This window comes from Marmota marmota, unplaced genomic scaffold (genome assembly GCF_001458135.2).
Source record: "Marmota marmota marmota unplaced genomic scaffold, marMar, whole genome shotgun sequence".
Classification (NCBI taxonomy): domain Eukaryota; kingdom Metazoa; phylum Chordata; class Mammalia; order Rodentia; family Sciuridae; genus Marmota; species Marmota marmota.
The window spans coordinates 6,140,505-6,160,748 of record NW_026000168.1 but is presented as its reverse complement, the minus strand read 5'-3'; the positions used below and the strand labels follow the sequence as shown (position 1 = coordinate 6,160,748).

The 20,244-nt window shown below is 40.6% G+C and overlaps 1 protein-coding gene across 7 annotated transcripts in view; it reads right to left on the bottom strand.

Moving 5' to 3' along the window:
* The window catches only part of Chl1 (cell adhesion molecule L1 like), a 200,282-nt gene that overhangs the window by 138,427 nt on the left and 41,611 nt on the right, over positions 1 to 20,244 (bottom strand). For 5 of the 7 annotated variants that reach the window (XM_048787024.1, XM_048787019.1, XM_048787023.1 and 2 more), the window contains exon 2: positions 6,312 to 6,389. The exons of 1 other annotated variant lie outside the window; for it this stretch is intronic. The gene's annotated coding sequence lies outside the window, so the exon portion shown is untranslated. Of the gene's footprint in view, positions 1 to 6,311; positions 6,390 to 18,875; positions 18,889 to 20,244 lie in introns of those variants that run through there. One more of the 7 variants, XM_048787021.1, reaches the window with a different exon arrangement.

The following is a 20,244-nucleotide window of genomic DNA, read 5'->3' as shown; positions in this document are numbered from 1 at the left end:
TTTTTTTTTTTTTTTTTTTGCTTCTTTTTCTATGACAGCTTCTATGCACATAAAAATTAAATTATTGACATCAAATAGAATTGGTAAGCCTTTCCTCCTAATTTGTGTTGTTGTTTGTTGATAGATTAATTCACAGGCACATGCAAAAAGAGGAGAGTAAAGGGAAAGTTTTCTTTCTTTTCCTATAGAACACTCACGTACAGTGAAGCAAGTTGTTATACCCACAGTATATACTGAAAACAATAAATGCTGTTATGAGGCTTGAGATAGCTGGTTAGAAAGAAGTTAACAATTAGCATGTTAGCAATAGAACCGGGGTCCCTGGTCCAACTGAAATTTAACAGACGATAATCTCTCAAATATAGGATTATTTACCTGCAGCTTGTAGTTGCAAAGAGAATTGTAATACACACATCAAAATGGAAAGTAACCGCTGGGCATGGTGGTGTATGCCTTTAATCCCAGTGGCTCAGGAGGCTGAGGCAGGAGGATCCTGAGTTCAAAGCCAGCCTCAGCAAAAGCAAGGCACTCAGCAACTCAGGGAGACCCTGTCTCTAAATAGAATACAAAATAGGGCTGGGGTTTTGCCTCCGTGGTCCAGTGCCTCTGAGTTCAATTCCTGTACCAAAAAAAAAGGGGAGGGGTGTAATTGCAGTGGACAGAAGAGACTCCAGAATGTCTCTTGCATATCAGCTACCCAAGCCTGCAGAGCTGGATCCTCATAATATTAAAGGCAGAAGAACTCAAAACACACTATGAAAAATCATTCTCATTTTTCTAACAGTGTATGCTGTCCTTAAGAAAGGGAGATTATATTGCACAGGGTTCTCAGATAGCTGTGATGTGTTTTTCCTTTTTTCTACCCTTCCTATTTTTTTTTTCCCATGCTATAAGGCAGGGTGCTGTGGTATAAGTGAAAGCACTCATCTTTGAACCTTGTGCATGGGGCTGCCTTTCTCTGTATGATCACTTAAGACAGGCTAAATGAGCCTTTGATGGGAAGCTTTGATTTACCTCCTCATTCCACACTCCATCACGAGGCTGCATGCAGGCTGCCCCTGCCATCTCCTGCTCAGCTCTGGGGTGAGAACGGTGATGAATTTCTTGGATCTGCTGCCCTTCCAAGGCCTCGAGTACCTGCCCACCTGTGCAACCCAATTCCAACCACTGTGCAGGGGGGAGATCTATGATTTCTGTCAATGTTATACATGGTATTTTTCCCCAGCATGGGTTGCCTTAGGGTGAAAATGGCTTTTTTTTTTTTTTTTTTTTGAGGAAACACAATTTTCTCCTTTCATTTGATTTTGCTCTAAGTCATTTGGTTGTGTTTTGTATTTACGTGGACATTTTATGTGTCTAGTATATCATGTTGCTACATGAGCAGGGCTTTTAAATTTCAATATAAGAGCAAAATAGTTTGCTCATGAACGAGGTCATCCAAGTGTTTCTGGGATTCTGTGTCTTTTTATTTTATATATATAATTTCTATTTTTTTGTGTGTGTGTGCCAGGAATTGAACTCAGGGGCACATGACCACTGTGCCACATCCCCAGCTTATTTTGTATTGTATTTAAAGACAGGGTCTCACTGAGTTGCTTAGAGTCTCGCTTTTGCTGAGGCTGGCTTTGAACTCACGATCTTCCTGCCTCAGCCTCCCATGCCACTGGGATTATAGGCGTGCACCACTGCACCTGACATGCTTATCTTTAATGATTTAATGGTCATTTTATTCATTCTTTTCTCTTGAGGCAATGGCAGCTGTTCCTCTTTTTGTAAAAGAATTCTGCCTTCTGTGTTCGAAAAGAAAGCAAAACAAACAAAAGAAGAAGAAAATGTCTATGAAGACTGAACCCAAACCTATCAAAATCTAAAAAAATCAGTCAAAACAAAGGGGCCGGGAAGAAATTTTTGGAGGTAATGACCATGTTATCGCCTTGACTGAGGAATGGCCTTGCGCATGCCCAACTCTCCAAATTGTACATGTTCAATATGTGCAGCTCTCTGTACTGTCAATTACACTTCCGTAAAGCAATGAGAAAAACCTACCACTGACAGTAATGATGAAATCCTGCAATAAAATCATAGACTTAGGCTGAAAAAAAATGCCATTTTTTAACACTGTGCTCATTCTAGGATGTTTTGATTTTTGAGATGCCCTTTTTTTTTTTTTTTCTGGTGCCTTAAAATCTACCTGTAGCATTCGAAGGACATATTGTTCTATTTCAGCTTCCCTTCGGAGCCCTGGCTGAATTTTCATGCCTTGGAAATCACATTTATTTGTGTATGTGATTTGAGGAAAAGCGACGTCAATAAAACTCCAGATGAAACAAAATGTATTTTTTGGCACCTTCCTACCAAAATCATGTAGGCAAATTGGAGGTCATCCAAAGAAAAGCCAAAAGAAGGATGAATGAAAAGCGGTGTTGGCTAAGGAACTGTGTGGCTTCTGCATGTCCCTGAAGTAGGTAAACAATGAAGGAGCGTCACAGCCCATAAATATTGAAACGGCGTAAACATCAAATATAGATAGGAATGATTAATTCCAAGACGAGGGCTTGGAGATACTCTAATGCATTCATATTCACGGGAAAGGAAAAAAAAAGAGATACTGTTTACTAGCATCATTTTCAAATATGGAACATTAATAATTTATGCATGATATTCTAGCATTTGATGGAATCTTTGATCGCCTCTGAACCGCCCCTTCTCAAGAAATACTGCAAAACTACACTTAATTGTTCCACCCTGGGGAACGTCTTCCCGAGGAGATCAGTTTTATTTGGCTTCCGATCAGGACTTCTTGAAAAGAGGTTTTTCCTTTTGCACAGTGACTCACACACACTTTTTATTTCCCACTGGTCTGGAAGGGAAGGAGACTCACACAAATGCCAAGGAAGAGGTCAGGACCCACCTGGCCAGGGTGGGGCTACCAGAAGGCGCATAGATAAAGGAACAGGGCAACTCATCAAAACCCAAAAACCACACTTCAGCATAACGGGAAACTCCTAGCAAGAGTGCCTAGAAGATGACAGAGTCCAGGGAAGCCATCCAGACACTTCTGGGCACAGCAGGTATCCAGGAAATGATCTAGCAGGAGGTTTTTCCCTCCCTCCCTCCCTCCAATCCTCCGTTTCTTTCTTCCTTCCTGACCTTCCTTTACAAAGCATCTGCTACACCCTGAGCTTCGTGCACAGTGATAATGATGCAAATAGAAATTTGACGTGGATGCTGCCTTTGAAGACATGTTTATGAGATGAATTCATACACACACACACACGCACACACTCACACATGCACACACATGCACACACATATAATTGCAAGTGAGGCTAAGGCTTGTGACCATGGCTATAGCAAGGCAGAGGCAGGATCAGCCAACCAAATTGCACAGGTATGGTGTGCAGCTCCCTGTGCAACTCTCTAAGGTGAGGTTGTGCCATCCTGGCCTCCCCAGAGCAGAGCATAGCAGAGGAGCCAAGCCCTGCTGGGACCACACACATGTATGGTCTGCGACCATGGACCTGGGCGTCCCTGAAAAACAGTCGATATTTCATTGCAACTCCACAGACTGTCCAGGGAAACCAGCCACCGTCCCCACTCACGTGAAAGCACTTAATTAAGATTAAATGAAAATATCACTCTCTCTCCTGGACTATCAGGACATGTGGCCTGGCCTTTTATATAAAGAACCCATCAAAGTCCATAAATCAGGAGGAGGAGCAGGGTGGAGAGATAAGCACCATCAATCAGTCTCCTGTGTGCCCCAAGGTGACCTTCTGCTACATGTTTCATCTTGAACTACTGCTGCAAAAACAGCCTCTGTCATTAGGCCTCCTGTTAAGATGCACAGAGAATATCCCCTTCGGATAAATTATACTCAGGTATGGCGATGAATAAGCTGCATGGATAAACTTAAATCTGTGCCATAGGCACAAACAACCTCAGAAAATTCTAACTCAGAAACTCAATAAATGGTGCTCTAAGTTCAGATAAATTTGCATGCTGGAAAATATAAGAACAAAATTAGTATTCGTGTGTTAGAGTCTCATCGGAGCCTAGGGGATCATTTCAATTCCTTTTTTGTTTTTTGGGTACTGGGGATTGAGCTCAGGGGTACTCGACCACTGAGCCACACCCCCAGCCCTATTTCATATTTATTTATTTAGAGACAGGGTCTTGCTGAGTAGCTTAGTGCCTCACCATTGCTGAGGCTGGCTTTGAACTTGTGATCCTCCTGACTCCTGAGCCACAGGGCTTACAGGCATGTACCAACGCACCCGGATATCATTTCAATTCATTTTAAAGCAGATGTCATGGGAGACTGAATAGTGAAGGGGAAAAGCCTACAAAAAGAAAGCTTATTAAAAAACTTAAGGATGGGGGCTGGGGATATAGCTCAGTTGGTAGAGTGCTTGCCTTGAGTGCACAAGGCCCTGAGTTTAATCCCCAGCACATTCAAAAAATTAAAATTAATATTGATTAATTAATTAAGGATTAAGTAAGCATGTGTGCATAGCATGTAGCAATGTGGAATAAGTAGCAAGTGCACCTGTGTGTTCTAGCACTATGGTTCTCTAAACCCTTCCTGGAAGATGCATGGCTTATTTTTTTCAAACACCACCCTGAAAATTGATGGTGAGAGAAGGTATTATGTAGGATTAAATAATTATTTGATAAAAAAAAAATGATTTGATCAATCATCAAAAAACAAAAAGAACACAAGAAATATAATTCAATAAAACAAAGGAAAGGCAGCATGGTAATGAGTCAGTAGAGCGTTCTGTGGCTCTCTATCCATTTCCATGAGAGCCACAGATGCAATTATTAATACGTCATTGCCATAATTAAGGCCCCTTTATGGTAGCATAACGTCTGTGTCCAAAATTTAATATCCTGGATATTGTTTCTTACCCTTCACTTTCTGAGCTTTACCCAGGTTTCTCAGGAACAAGAAATTTACTTAGAGCGAAATGCTAAAAGTGTTTTAATGGAATCAGTGCACCTTCCTGAAAGAATTTGGTTAATCAGATTTCAGGAATTTTCCCTAAGGACATTACAGTGTCTCTCAAAGGGTTTTTAATCTTCTAATAGACCTGTAGATTAACTGGAGTTAGACAGCCTGTGCAGAGAAGCCCTGCTCAGAGCAAATTCCATAAGGTGATACCAACCCAGTGAGTGAGACAGAGAGGGCAGGTCTGCTCCAAGTGGTTTTCTGTTAGACGGATTCCTGGAATAAACCCCATTCACACAGGAGGTCCCTGGGCTTACCAGGAACTAGGTACGCTCACAATGACTCACCAAGGCCAGAGGCTCTGCCTCTTGCTACATTATCTTACATTTATTAAGGTTCCATTTACCACCCACCTATAGGAAAGTTCTGCGTGCATCAAATAATAATTTTCCGGTAGTATATATTCTGTTGTTCACAAGATGCACAGTTAAGAACATAAGAAGAAAATCATTCATTAAAATATGACTAAGGGAAAGAAAAACTTTTTTCTTTGAAAAAAACATTGTCTTTGAAAACTAATAATGACGCTAATTATTGACATTTACCAAACTGAGCACGGTGCCAGAGACCAAACAGTGCTAATAACTGTTATCAAACCAATCGAGTTTAAGCTGGGCCTGCAGGCAGTTATAAGAATTATTCCAACTTTGCAAATTATGAAATGGAGGGTAAAAAAGGTAAACAGCTTCCCCAAAGCCACAGCACAGTGTGTTTGTTCCAAACACTTTGAAATCAGTTATAATTTGACTCAGTATTGCGACAAAGGGTTTGAGAAAACTCTCTAAGAGAGGATCCAGATCGGATTGCACATGAATCCAAGTTCCAGGGACAGTTCCTGAAGTTCAAATTCCTTCAGATCATGAAGGGGTGAGCTCTGTTTGACCGCCCCCCCCCAAAAAAAAAAATACAAGATTCCTCAACAAAACCTCAAGCCTCCTAGGGAGACAAGCTTCTGAGAACTTAGTGGTCAAATTCATTTTTCTATTAAATGTGACATTTAGATAAATATCCTCGAGAGGGCACCTTCACATATGCCAAGAGGTGAGAAAAATAACGTGAAGGTCAGGGGTTTGCTCTTTCCAAAACAAGTCAGCATGTTAAGGGAACTCGGAAAATAAACAACAAACACTTAACTGCATCATATGCCTGGGCCATATCTTCTCTAAAACTGGTAGACACAAAATTTCTACACTCTCTTATTCCATGTTTCTCCCTCTGGCTCTGCTCTTGTGCTGTGTATTGCATTAATTAAATACGATCAAAATGCATGAGGCAACTGATTAAGGAAAAATATTCTTACCGGTAAATTAAATTCCCCTTTGTTCCACTGTGACCTGTTTGCTGTTAAGACAGGATCATTGTTCGCAGTTTATAGCACCTAGGGATAGATTTGAAAGTTGTAATTTTAGAAATAATTTCCATCGAAGGAGCCACTTTTAAAGCAATTTTTACCTGTTCTCTGTCAAACACACACACACACACACACACACACACAAACATTTAACTTGCCTTTCTCCAATTTCTACTTTAATACCCAAGCAATAGCCTTGTTCTGTTGTTTAAAACAAACAAACAAACAAACAACAACAACAAAATCCTGTAAATTTCTATCTTGGAATAACAGAAGTCATAGAAAGGGCAGACCTGCAGGAAACAGCCACGTAATTGCACTTTTCATTGAAAGAATTATTGATGTGCCTTCTCTTGCAGATTCAAATTTTTTTTGCACCAGACCCCCATTTGTATATCTCCTTGGCAGGTCTCCAGGAATTATTCTGAACAATAGCCACCTCCTTTGGTTGGCTACTGTGACCAACGAGTCCAAAGGAAACAATACAGATGAAAAAGGGAAGGGTTCTATCAGAAGGCCTTTCCTTTGGACTCAATTATGGACTGAAGCACAGCCTTCAAATCAAGAGGCCCTCTCCAGGCACGTGTGTTCACGTCCAGCCGACCGTCTTAGAACAATCAACACGTGAAATGAAGGAAACCTTGGACCCAGTCCTCTTGCAGCTAATTCCCAGATGATTTGAGGATGAGCTGTCAGTCACTAAGGGTGTTTATAAGCTTGTTTCCTAATGCTGTCCCATGAACACAGCTTTGACCAGCTAAGGGTTCCTGTTACCCATCCAGAATCCAAATAAGTCAACGTTGTGCTTTTGTTTTTTTTTAACCAGTTGTCATCATTGAATGAATACCGCTCAGAAGGGCTAAATTTCATCTATTATTCCTAACTCAGTCGGGTACAAACTACTAATTAAGAGACATAGAAAACTGTAATATCTTCAGCCCTAAGAGAAAGAACGAAGGCTACAAAAATCCAAGAAAGCCACTTGTATCCCATGCAATATTTGACAATTTCTTTGGCTTTCTTCCAGGAACTGATGCCAAGAAGTTATAAACAGATTGCAGCGCCTTGGGAGAGAACCTCACACAGGAGCACTGGGAAGAAAAATGCAAGGCTGGTAAGTGTTAGAAAAGTCCCCATGCTTTCCAAAGGACCCAGTGACATTCTGCACAGACGGTGTTGTGTCCTTTCTACTTTGGTTCAGTAGCCTCATTTCAATTCCATCAGTCCTACTTCTGACACCATTTTTATTACTTGCATGACCACAACAATTAAAATTGCTTATGGACCTCTAAAAATGCACAAAACAGCATCGAATGTGGCTCCCAAACAGTGGGTCCACGGTGCCCTTTGTAGAGCGCAGACATGTTTATTGACTTCTGCAGGCTGAAAGAACTGTGTATTCAAGCCAAGGACCATGGAACCTGGCCTCCACTCTGCTATATCCAGCTCCGATGTGTTACAACCGTCTCTCAGTGGGAAATATAGAAAATGCAATGTTCGCAGATGTGGATTCCAAGTGAGATCACCTGATCCTCCTGTTCCATTTGCTGAGAGTAAAGTTAAATGACCTAAAGTAGCATGTGATTTTTATGGACCTCGGTGATAAAGAATGTCATAAATTCAGTGTATTGTACCTTTGGGATGCAACTTTGACTGTTCCAATATTACATCTCTGTGAGACATCCCTCCAAAACCCATCCAGGTCACACAGCTTCCACAGCAAGCATCCTAAGGGATCCCAACATTTTTATTCCTGTCAAGGAAACCCAGGAGCACAGAGATCGATGTTCGGGCTCCACCACCCACGTTCTCAGGAGTTTAAAGACTGCTGTGTGGTGCTGGGCATGGAGACTTATCTGTATGCTCAGGGAGCAGCCTGCGATGAAATCTCAACTTCAGTTGAGAAGACACTTGCATTAATGACTGTGTGTGTGTGTGTGTGTGTGTACATGTGTGCACGTGTGTGCACCCGCATGTGTACTTGGTAAGCATGAAGAATTATCTCTGTTCATGTTACAGGTACATGAGCTTTCAAAAGAGACTTGCAGATAATCCTTTAGAATGCACAAGTAACATATAAAAATATGCACATACACGTATACTTGTTATTTTATCTACTTTTTTAAAGAATTCTGCCTCTAACCTGTTTTTTTTTTTTTTTTGGTGGGGTTGGGAGGGTGTGGGGGCTGGGGGTACCAGAGATCAAACTCAGGGGCACTCAATCATTAAGCCACATCCCCAGCCTTATTTTGTATTTTATTTAGAGACAAGGTCTCACGGAGTTGCTTAGCAACTCACTTTTGCTGAGGCTGGCTTTGAACTCATGATCCTCCTATCTCAGCCTCCTGAGCTGCTGGAATTACAAGTGTATGCCTCCACGCCTGACTTCTATCCTGCATTCTTATAGCATATAGTAGCCTACCCGTATATCTGTGCAAAATTTACGTTATACATATGTAGGACTATAGCCTCTGAAAATTACAATTAAGGGAGCATGCAGTACAGTATACTACTATAGTCTAAGAAAATGTCTTTTTTATTCTGCTTTTATTACATTAGAAGGATATGTGATACTCTGAATTTATTTGCTCTAGAAATAGTAACCCTATCCCTCACCACCACTCATATAGACTACAAATGTCTTATTTTTTGTTGTTAGAGAAAAGTATTTTTTTTCTTCCAATGTCCCTAAGGTTTTTTCTACTTAAGAGATACAAAGAAATATGCCTTCCAAATGTAAAGGGGAGACTGATAGGAATATGAAAATCCAAACCTGAAGAATTCAGGGGTATACTAAGATAAAGCTTACTAGGATGCTTCTTGGTTGTTTGCCATTTTTATGGGGAAAAAAAAAGCATGACTATGAGAATGTACAGCTCAGGTACAACTAGTTAAATTAAATTCTACTCGGTTCAGGAAAAATACACAGAAAGTACATTACAAGAAGATGTAGAATGTTCTCAAGAACAAGTAGTAGTTAGAGATAGATCCAATGGGTTACTCTACCAACATGTGCCCTAGGCAGGTATGAAAAGGTAGTTCTGAATCAGCTGAACTCAGGTCCACACATCCTCAGAACAGGAACATCTTGCAGATATATAATTGTCTCCAGAATTTGAAAATGGCATCTCTCACCCACCACAGCCCTGTCATCAAACCTATGACGTCATCAGCTGCCCAGACAGAGAAAGTAGATCTCTTGTGTGGCCGCAGAAAAGGCTGACTGTGTAAGAATTACTGAAAGACAATGAGTCACTTTTCAACACGACACCTTTCTAAAGCATTTTAAGGTATATTCTCCTTATTCAATGAATTTATATCATATTATACACATCACGATTCCATTCTTGACAAAATTAAAGACCAAACGGCTATCACACACGTTCCTATTAGTTTTACCCTCATATTTCATAGGATGGATCCTGAATTCCGTATCTTGATAATGCCAGTATGACTAGCTTGCTAAATATAGTTTGGATGAATTAGTAAATGAATGCATAAAAGCTACACATACAATTAATAGTGAGTGGCACTTCCTAGTTCCCTAAGTTGACAGTCACAGGTGCGAATGTCATACTCTCAGGGAACAGGAGGCAGCACATCACCATCATAATATCTGTCAAAAGTGACACGGTAGCGCAGAAGAAAAAGAGTCAGAAGGGCCAAATATACAGCCAAGTGTGCACCTACTGTGCGACCTTAGGACACTCCGGCAATCTTTCAGAACGCCAATGATCTCACACATAGATGGAGGTGTTTGTCTCTTTCTTGCAATGTGGGTTTAAGGAGCAGGACTTAACATATCAAAAATGCTTCTTCCTGGGCTGGGATCTAGAGGGTGCTTAGTAACAGCCGGGTGTGGCGGCAGCAGCAACCTCACCATCAGCCTGGGGCAGGCAATGAGGCCAGGAGGGGCACTGAGTGACCTCCAGCTTCTCTTGGCTGGAAGGTCCCCACTCCAACTTATGCCAGGACAGGATGTCACATGGTGCCCTAGGAGATGATGTGTGAACCTGACAGCTGCTAAGCCCACCACAGCTGGGCAGCTGCAAGTCTTTATCCTCACAAGGTTGAAAAGGGTTTCTTTACAGTGTTTTATGCAAACTTAGGAGTTCTTCAAAGCCAGGGGGGAAAAGTCTTATTAATTATTACTTCCTGAGTACCCAAGCACAGTGAATGTCAAACTGTCAAATACTGGTTGCTCAATAGGTGTCCCCTGAATAAAAATGCCCATCTTAGGTAAGTGTATTTGTCATCAAGAGTATTTTTTTTTCTCTCTTTTAAAAATTTACTTAATCTCAATTGATCTGTAAATGCTGGAAACATTCTAGTGATGTTAAAAAAAATAAAAATAAAAATAAACCATTATGAAAAGTTAAGCATCTCATCTTTTTGTCAATATTTGGGTCAATACCAAAATACAATGCAAAACATCTTTTTTTAAATTTTTTAATTCTGCCATCAGCCAATCTCACCTGGCAGGAATGAGCTCTTGATGCAATTCAAAGAGGCCTTTCTCCTCTAAGTGTAGGCTAAGATGTTCAGTACAGATTTGTTGAATGATTGTCTTTGAAGAAAGGAAATAATACATGATGTGTGTAATAATCCCTGGAATATAAACTCAGAGTATAACAAAAATGAACACAGGAACAGAAAATGTTGGATAAAACTAACATAAATGATGCACAGAAATGCAAACAACATGTGCTAAGTAGTGTTTGCTTGTAGAAATTATTCACAGGCCAAACCTTATATTGAGCAGTATGACAATGTTGAATGTTGAATTTTTTCCTAAGAAGACTCCTGAAAAAGCATTCGAGAATAAAATAATCCCTATTTTTGACCACTAATTGAGTATTTTTTTTTTACAAAAACACAAGTTTTGAGCCCTTATTAAAGATCATTTGTGATTTCTCTCTAATATCAATTGAAGACACACCATGTCTGGAGTAATATGCTAAACAGTTGATATGCTATCTTATATAATGCAAGTATACCATACATGGAGTCCTAGTGAATCTAATTTTATAGAAATTAAATAAATTCGAATAGATTAGGTAAAATGTGCAAAGTTGCAGTGAGACTGAGTGGCTGATCCAAGACAGGAACCCCCTCTAGTAACTCCAAAGCCTCTGTCTTTATCGACACCGTCCATCATTCAGGTCATGTGCCCTGGGCTGCTTTGGGAAGAAGAAAGACTACAATGGAATTATTTCTCCAAACCTTACCTTTTTTTTTTCCGGCTTGCGTTCCACGGTATAGAAGAGGCCAAGAGCAAAATAAGAGATCAGCAGGGTATTCCAAGGCCCTTTGGAGCTTCTCAGGAGTTTTACTTCTACCTCTGTTACCGCCTATCAAAGTTTCTAAACTCATTTGGGGGCCTCCAAATCCTGATCCACAACCTGAGAATGTTAACTGAGTGGTCTCTACAATTCACTTTTGCAGGGAAAATCTAGGAGTAGAAGAAAATGAACCCAGAAGGAGATAAGGAGGATATGGAAGCTACTGAAGATGTTGGCACAAGGGAATCCTCACACAGAGAAGGTGTAAAACCAGAAACCTTCAGTGTGGGAAGATGAATGCATCGAACAGATCAACACAACTAATAAAATCTTAAAAGGATGCAGAAAATGTGAACATAACTGTTTTTGTACAGTTTGTTAAAACTTAGGAGAGAGGAGGTACCTCGGGGAAAAGTGGAAAAAAAGATACAGGAAAAAAAAAATGGGAGGGGGAGTGTAAAATCATACACAAAAGAATTCTATTACTGTTACCGAAAGCTCAGTCCTAATAACATGGACACGGTTTTGAGAAAAAGAAGTTTTACTATTTTGCTAGCAAAGAAGAAGCACAGGGGATTCCTGTCCCAGAGGCAGTCCTTCTGCCCATCAGGGAGAACAGAGGTCTTTTAAAATACCTATTCAAAGGCCACATTCCAGATGTTCCTTGTAGGGGGATTGAGATTCACTTATTAACTTGGCAGAGGGAGAAGAGAAAAAACGTATCCCTCTTCAAATAAGCCTCAGTGGCAGAACAACAAGGGCTATCTCTATTCAAAGCATGAAGTGGAACACTGTTACAGTACCATAAGTCATAGATGTTTTAGAAATAGCTTCCAGAAAAGTTGATACATATTCTTGACTGGAACACTCATAGTTTATTAACAGGAAAGAGAGTGAGTATTTCATCTCTACCATTTGAAAACATTCTGGAAGACTAAGGCACTATCTTCTCTTCCTTCCAGGTGCAGGGCTAGAAGCACCCAAATCCAACCCAAATCCAATGACATCAGAAACACCCCGTCGCTCTGGATTCTTGACCCAGCTCCAGCATAAGTTTCAGCCACGATGAACAGTCAAACCCCAATAGGGACATCAATAAATATTCACTGGAATGAAGGAATGAGCTGTGTCCCTGTATTACTCAGGTCCTCTAGAGGAACAGAATCAACAGGTAGTGTAATGATACAAAGAAGGTTTATTAGGTTGGCTCATGTGACCAGAAGCTGGAGAGTCCACCATGGCCATCTGCAGGCTGGAGAGCTGGAGGAACCCGTTCACTGTGCAGAACAAGAGGAGTCAACAATGCAACCCTAGTCCAACATCGAAGGCTTCTGGAAACTCCTTGGAGAATCACTGGCAGAGCCTGCTTTGGAGATGTGAAGAAGTGAGAGTCCTGTGTCCTCAGAGGATCCCAGCAGCAATCAAGAACCCGTTCAAGAAGAATGGAGCTTGCATCTGCTGCTGCTTCCTTGTTCTTCCAACTTTTATTCCATCCAAGCCATCATCCTATTGGACAGTGCTGAAGGGGAGGGTCTCCACTTCCGTTGGCTATCCCACATGCCCATCATTCCTGGATATATCCTCCCTGACCCACACAGCAGTCTCTTAATTTTGAGCATCTCTTAATCCAATCAAGTTGACAATTCAAATTAACCATGATAGTCCCCCTTGGGAGGACAACTTCACTCTTCACTTTTTTATCACAATGCAATGTGGACATGATAAAGCTCCTATCAGTAAGGAGTTCACCTTAACAGCATTCCCAGGGGTGGAAGTCCAGGGGGCAATGGGAAATTCAGATCCTTCCTGAAAGCAAGGGGCATCTTCCAACCAGGAAAACTGAAGAACCAGGAAGACCCTCAATGCTACAATTTTCAGCCAAGATGTACAGTCAAACCAGAAAGCCTGAGTCCCCAGCCCAGGTGACAGGGAAAGATCTGGTGCTTTTCCAAACCATGAGAGTTCAAAGCCCCACCACTCCTGGGGTGCTGATTCCTTCTTTGTAGAGAGTAAAATATCCCATCCCAAATATATCTCTTTGGTATACCTCAAGTTTGTTACTCGGAAAAACTTCAGACCTCAGCAGATCCACAGGGCTGGTTCTGAAAGGCTGCCTTTTTCTAAAGAAAATTTACATCTATAAAGGAAAACCACATTTATGAAGTGCAGGGCCAGCAGATGGGAACAGGCTTTTGTGTCCACCCTCCTCCTGTCTAGAAAAGATCTTTTCATAGGGAGAAGAGATTAGGTTTCTGACACCTGGTCCAGATGGGGATGACCACAGGTAGCTGTTACTTGGAGGATTGCACCTGGGTAACAATTCCTGCTCAGTAAGCATTCCCTCCCCCCCAGCCCTCCATAACCTGTTGGCACCTCCCTTCCCCCCTAGACCTTAATCCCCTACCCCTTTGTTGACTCCCCATAAGCTTCAATTACATTTGAGTTTCACCCTCTCTGCGTGCGGCTCTCATGTTCAAGCTCACTAATAAATTTAGGTTTCTTCCTGTCAATCTGTCAATCATCTGTTTATTTATAAACTCATCAACCATTGGAGGGAAGAGAGTCAATTTAAAATTCCCCTACATCACCCTGGAGTAGCAGGGCAGGAGCATTCTCTTGTTTTTTTGTTTGATTTTTTTTTCTTTCCTGTTGAAGGCAGCGTGAGCTTCAGAGGAAATCATGTTTGAAGTGATTTTTGGAAGCAACATGTCAGTGTTTTAAATTAAGAATAAATCAAACATATAACCTTTTATGGATTTCAAACAGAATCGAGCCCTGATTTTTACATTATTTTCTGATGCAACTGGAGACTGCCTCCTCAGAATGTCCATTAACAATGTCCAGGGCCCAGTCTGGAGATAATCCATAGAGAAAGCCTTTGAAATAAACAATCCAGAATGTATGTGACAACAGCCACAGGGAGGCAAGGCTCCTGTGACTAGGCCTGATCACACCTGTTGACCATGAGCAAGTTCAGAGCATCGGCAGCCTCTGTTAGCAAGGGGAAGAGGACACATGCATGTTGGGCTACTTGTCAGGTACAGGACAAGAGCTTTCCAGGATACTAAACTCATTTCATCCTTACAGCCCCGGAGGTAGACATATATGTATTATTTTTATGTCCTCATTGAAAGATGCATAAACAAGGGCATCAAGATGGTTCCCTAATCATATCTCCACAATGGAGCTTTATAACTCTGATAGCCTTAAACATCGCCACAGCCATTATCAAAGCATAGGTGTGCTTTTAAGGCAGACTCTTGTTCTTCACGGCTGCAAGCTCAGTGACAAACATTTTCAATCACAATGAAAGAACAGAATTACAACTCGTTAAAAGTCACACTGAAATATATTAAAAGGAAGAAACTGCCTAGAAGCCTTTCAGGCATATTTAGACGTGAAAAGAAATTATCATTGCTATTATTAGCAAAAGCATCATACAAGGGGGTCTTTGTTTATTCATTCGAGTATGTATTTTTTTTGACTGCTCTGTGTCCGGCGCTATGGTCAAGAATGACCATGAATGGGGTGTGGGGTGGGGGGGTGGGGGGTGGCTATGTCCTCAAAATAGGACCTTGTTTAAATAAATCTGATCCCCGGATATTATTCCCTGTTTCCTACTTGAGTCATTTCACCTGCTGCTTTGATCCCAGTGTTTGCTCAAGAGGATTTCAACAGTATGCTGATTCTAAGTCCTTTGGATAGAAACCAAGGAGTGGGATAGCTGGGTCAAATGGTGGTTCCATTCCGAGTTTTCTGGAGGAATCTCGATACTGCTTTCCAGAGTGGTTGCACCAATTTGCAGTCCCACCAGCCATGTACCTTTCCCCCCACATCCTCACCAACATTTATCGTTGCCTGTATTCTTGATGACTGCCATTCTGACTGGAGTGAGATGAAATCTTAGAGGTTTTGATTTGAATTTCTTTAATTGCTAGAGATGTTGAACCTTTTTTCATATGATATATCAAATATATATCATATGATACATCAAAGTGCATAAATGCATTATTCTACTGTCATGTATGACTAATTAAACAAATTTAAAAGGCTTTCAAGAGGAACACCCTCCACGAGACTTGTGACTTCTTTCAGTCTGGGCCTCAGAATCTTGACATTCCCTGTCTAGCTCCTCAAAACAAATCAAGAGCTGAATTCTCCAACATTCCTTGAACAGAACTACACTCCACAACTCTGTCCATGCTTTTCAACACTACCTCTGTACACATACATATAAAGAAATGAAATAATCTGTCAAAGATGATTACTATTAACTTAGTATTAGCTTAGTATATTTTTTAAACTTTTTTTAGTTGTAGTTGGTACAATATCTTTATTTATTTATTTATTTTTATGGGGTGCTGAGGATGGAACCCAGTGCCTCACAGGTGCAAGGCAATTGCTCTACCACTGAGCTACAGTCCCAGCCTCTAGCTTAGTATTGTAACTATTATCTTAGTATATTTCCCTGCCCAAGTGATATATCGATAATCAACATGTGCAGCAGCTAAGCACAATCAGACACACACACCCACATATACACATGAATGTATATATACATATGCTGCTATACACACTATGAACATTTGCCTTCATAAATTGTCTAATGTACATTTTCACTTTCATAGGCTTGAGTCAATTTGCACACATCTAGAAATGGAGCTTGACTTGACTAAAGCATATCAAGACATGCTCAAACATCAATGTGCAACAATGTGTTTACTGAGTAATACTTATGACAGCAAAATTTTGATAACAATCTAAATGCTCAAAAGAGAAGTAAAGTACTTTAAATCTAGGTATGTACTAGAAAGGCTTATGGCTTTAAAATGCTGTTTTCAAAGAATATTGAATGCTGAGAGCTACTTAGAAGATAATGATACTAGATACAGGTGAAACCAAGTATACAGAATTGAATGTAGAGTATGAGCTTGATTTTGCAAAATGTGAATTCTATGTACCCATGTCTACAGAAAGGATCAGAGTGCAGAGAATGTATTAAAGACTTATGGGAGGAAAGAAGTAAAGAGAGACGGAAGACGAATTAATGAAATACATTTAATGGTCCTGATTTACTTTTTTGCATCATAATAAACATGTTAAGATATAAAAAACACTTTTGTCTCAAAAGCCACATAGTTATTAGATTAGGTAATACAATGGCCCAGTTTATCAAACTAAAAAGAGAGGAAGGGTCTTCCAGTGTAAGAGCAGGGGTTGAGGATGGGACAGCACAAGAAATTTAGACCTGAGAAAGAGCAGAGCACAGTCAAGTAGACAGATGCAGCTTGGGAGGCTGGAAATGAGGTGTTTGGAAGCAGGGAGAGGGTAATAAAGGAGATGAGGCTGAGAAGGTGGACATAATGACAGTGTGAGGAGCCAAGCTCAGACAATTAACCTCTATCACATCACCCAAGACTTTAAGGAGGAAAAGTCAAGATTAGATTTCCCTGCCAGGAAGATAACTCTAGTTTGACAACTTTATATTCTCCGGTTCATTTGTGTTTTCGAGGATACTGGGCGGCATGATTTATTAGGAAAGAAAAAAGGGAACAAATTATCTTTGCCTGGAGTGACCTGAGTGAGTTTAGTCCCTTGCTTAGGAGAAGAATCTGAATTGCTATTTGGTTTCTTCCAGGAAAGAGAGGATGGGGGCAAGTACCGGGGAGAATCCCGGACTGGAGTGTAAAGTCCTATGATGTGATCAGCACCAATCCTGGCATTGCATAGCCATGAAGTCTAGAGTTTTCCACCTCCTTAAACTTCTGTTTCTTCTTCTTCTTTTTTTAAACTGGAGCTAACCATTCCTGCTCCATTTCTGTCCCAGGACGGTAATGAGAATTTATGGACAGCCAACCATGTAAATCTCTAACAGGGTGTTAATGATTTAATGCATACCCCCTAGCAAACCGGAACCATGATCTATAAGAAACATCTAAATGCCAATGCCTAATTTGCAAAACTGTGAAAACATAAAGCTAATCAATCAGTGGTACATCAATAAGTTTCTCTAATAATTTCTTTCTTTTTTTTTTTTTTTTTTGTACTGGGGATTGAACTCAGGGGCACTCCACCACTGAGCCACATCCCCAGCCCTATTTTGTATTTTATTTAGAGACAGGGTCTCACTGAGTTGCTGAGCGTATTGCTTTTGCTGAGGTTGGCTTTGAACTCAGGATCCTCCTGTCTTAGTCTCCCCAGCCACTGGGATTATAGGTGTGCGCCACCACTCCCAGTTTGATAATTTCTTAAAATATCTAAAAGGACTGAGAATGTAACATAGTGGCAGAGCACTTGCCTAGCATGTCTGTGGCCCTGAGTTTAATCCCCAGCACAGAAAAAACCAATAATATTAAATACTAATACTACTACTAATAATAATAACAATAATCTAAACTGCTACAGAGATAAGATATTCAAAGAATTAATTAGGCTTTAATAATAACTATGTCAGCAATATGATTATTATTATTATTACTATGCCACTTGGGATTGAACCCAGGGGCACTTAACCATGGAACCACATTTTCAGCCCTTTTTATTTTTTATTTTGATACAGTGTGTAAGTTTCTCAGGGCCTCACTAAATTGCCCAGACTGGCCTTGACCTTGCAATCCTCCTACCTCATCCTCCCAACTTGCTGGGGATTACAGGCTACAATTATTGACAGAATCTTAATGTTACCATAGTGCTTTAACTTTTATCATATTATAATAAATGCTCAATTCACAATAATTATAATATAAAATAATGTACAAATTCCATGACAGCTCTCAAAATAACTATAATGGAGACCAAATAAAAATAATTGAGTACAAAAATCCCCAGGGGACAGCGTACAACAGAATGATGTACAATCACAGTCGTGTCACTCAAAACCCTAATTACTAATTTGCAATATCCTGCCAGTGTGTGGTGAGCCTGATTCCCCTGTGCCTCCTCACAGTGAGCTCAGGGGCTTGGGAGACACCCAGACATCTCAGGTTAAGTGTATGGAGAAGAAAATTTAAAGCAGAACCTTCTTCTGCACCAGCCTTTGTTGCTATTACTATTACTCCTGCACATCAATGAGAAATATAAAGGAATTTAGAGATTTTAATACGAGGAGAGTAGGTAATTATTAGCGATGCTTTGAAATATCTTCATTAAAAAAGAAATTGATGTTGGAATGCTTACATTTAAAGGAGGACACCAAGTTGGTCTCCTGGTAGGGGGGGTGAGGCACAGACACCCGAGTCTCCTCAATTTGTCATCGAGCCAGTGGGGAGGAGCCGGGCCGCCACCAGCGCCCGGAGCAGGCCCAGCGGCTCGCCAGCGTGGTGACTGCGTGACCCCAATTGGAGAGGGGGCGGAGCGGAGCCGCCACCCGCACCNATGGCTTTAAAATGCTGTTTTCAAAGAATATTGAATGCTGAGAGCTACTTAGAAGATAATGATACTAGATACAGGTGAAACCAAGTATACAGAATTGAATGTAGAGTATGAGCTTGATTTTGCAAAATGTGAATTCTATGTACCCATGTCTACAGAAAGGATCAGAGTGCAGAGAATGTATTAAAGACTTATGGGAGGAAAGAAGTAAAGAGAGACGGAAGACGAATTAATGAAATACATTTAATGGTCCTGATTTACTTTTTTGCATCATAATAAACATGTTAAGATATAAAAAACACTTTTGTCTCAAAAGCCACATAGTTATTAGATTAGGTAATACAATGGCCCAGTTTATCAAACTAAAAAGAGAGGAAGGGTCTTCCAGTGTAAGAGCAGGGGTTGAGGATGGGACAGCACAAGAAATTTAGACCTGAGAAAGAGCAGAGCACAGTCAAGTAGACAGATGCAGCTTGGGAGGCTGGAAATGAGGTGTTTGGAAGCAGGGAGAGGGTAATAAAGGAGATGAGGCTGAGAAGGTGGACATAATGACAGTGTGAGGAGCCAAGCTCAGACAATTAACCTCTATCACATCACCCAAGACTTTAAGGAGGAAAAGTCAAGATTAGATTTCCCTGCCAGGAAGATAACTCTAGTTTGACAACTTTATATTCTCCGGTTCATTTGTGTTTTCGAGGATACTGGGCGGCATGATTTATTAGGAAAGAAAAAAGGGAACAAATTATCTTTGCCTGGAGTGACCTGAGTGAGTTTAGTCCCTTGCTTAGGAGAAGAATCTGAATTGCTATTTGGTTTCTTCCAGGAAAGAGAGGATGGGGGCAAGTACCGGGGAGAATCCCGGACTGGAGTGTAAAGTCCTATGATGTGATCAGCACCAATCCTGGCATTGCATAGCCATGAAGTCTAGAGTTTTCCACCTCCTTAAACTTCTGTTTCTTCTTCTTCTTTTTTTAAACTGGAGCTAACCATTCCTGCTCCATTTCTGTCCCAGGACGGTAATGAGAATTTATGGACAGCCAACCATGTAAATCTCTAACAGGGTGTTAATGATTTAATGCATACCCCCTAGCAAACCGGAACCATGATCTATAAGAAACATCTAAATGCCAATGCCTAATTTGCAAAACTGTGAAAACATAAAGCTAATCAATCAGTGGTACATCAATAAGTTTCTCTAATAATTTCTTTCTTTTTTTTTTTTTTTTTTT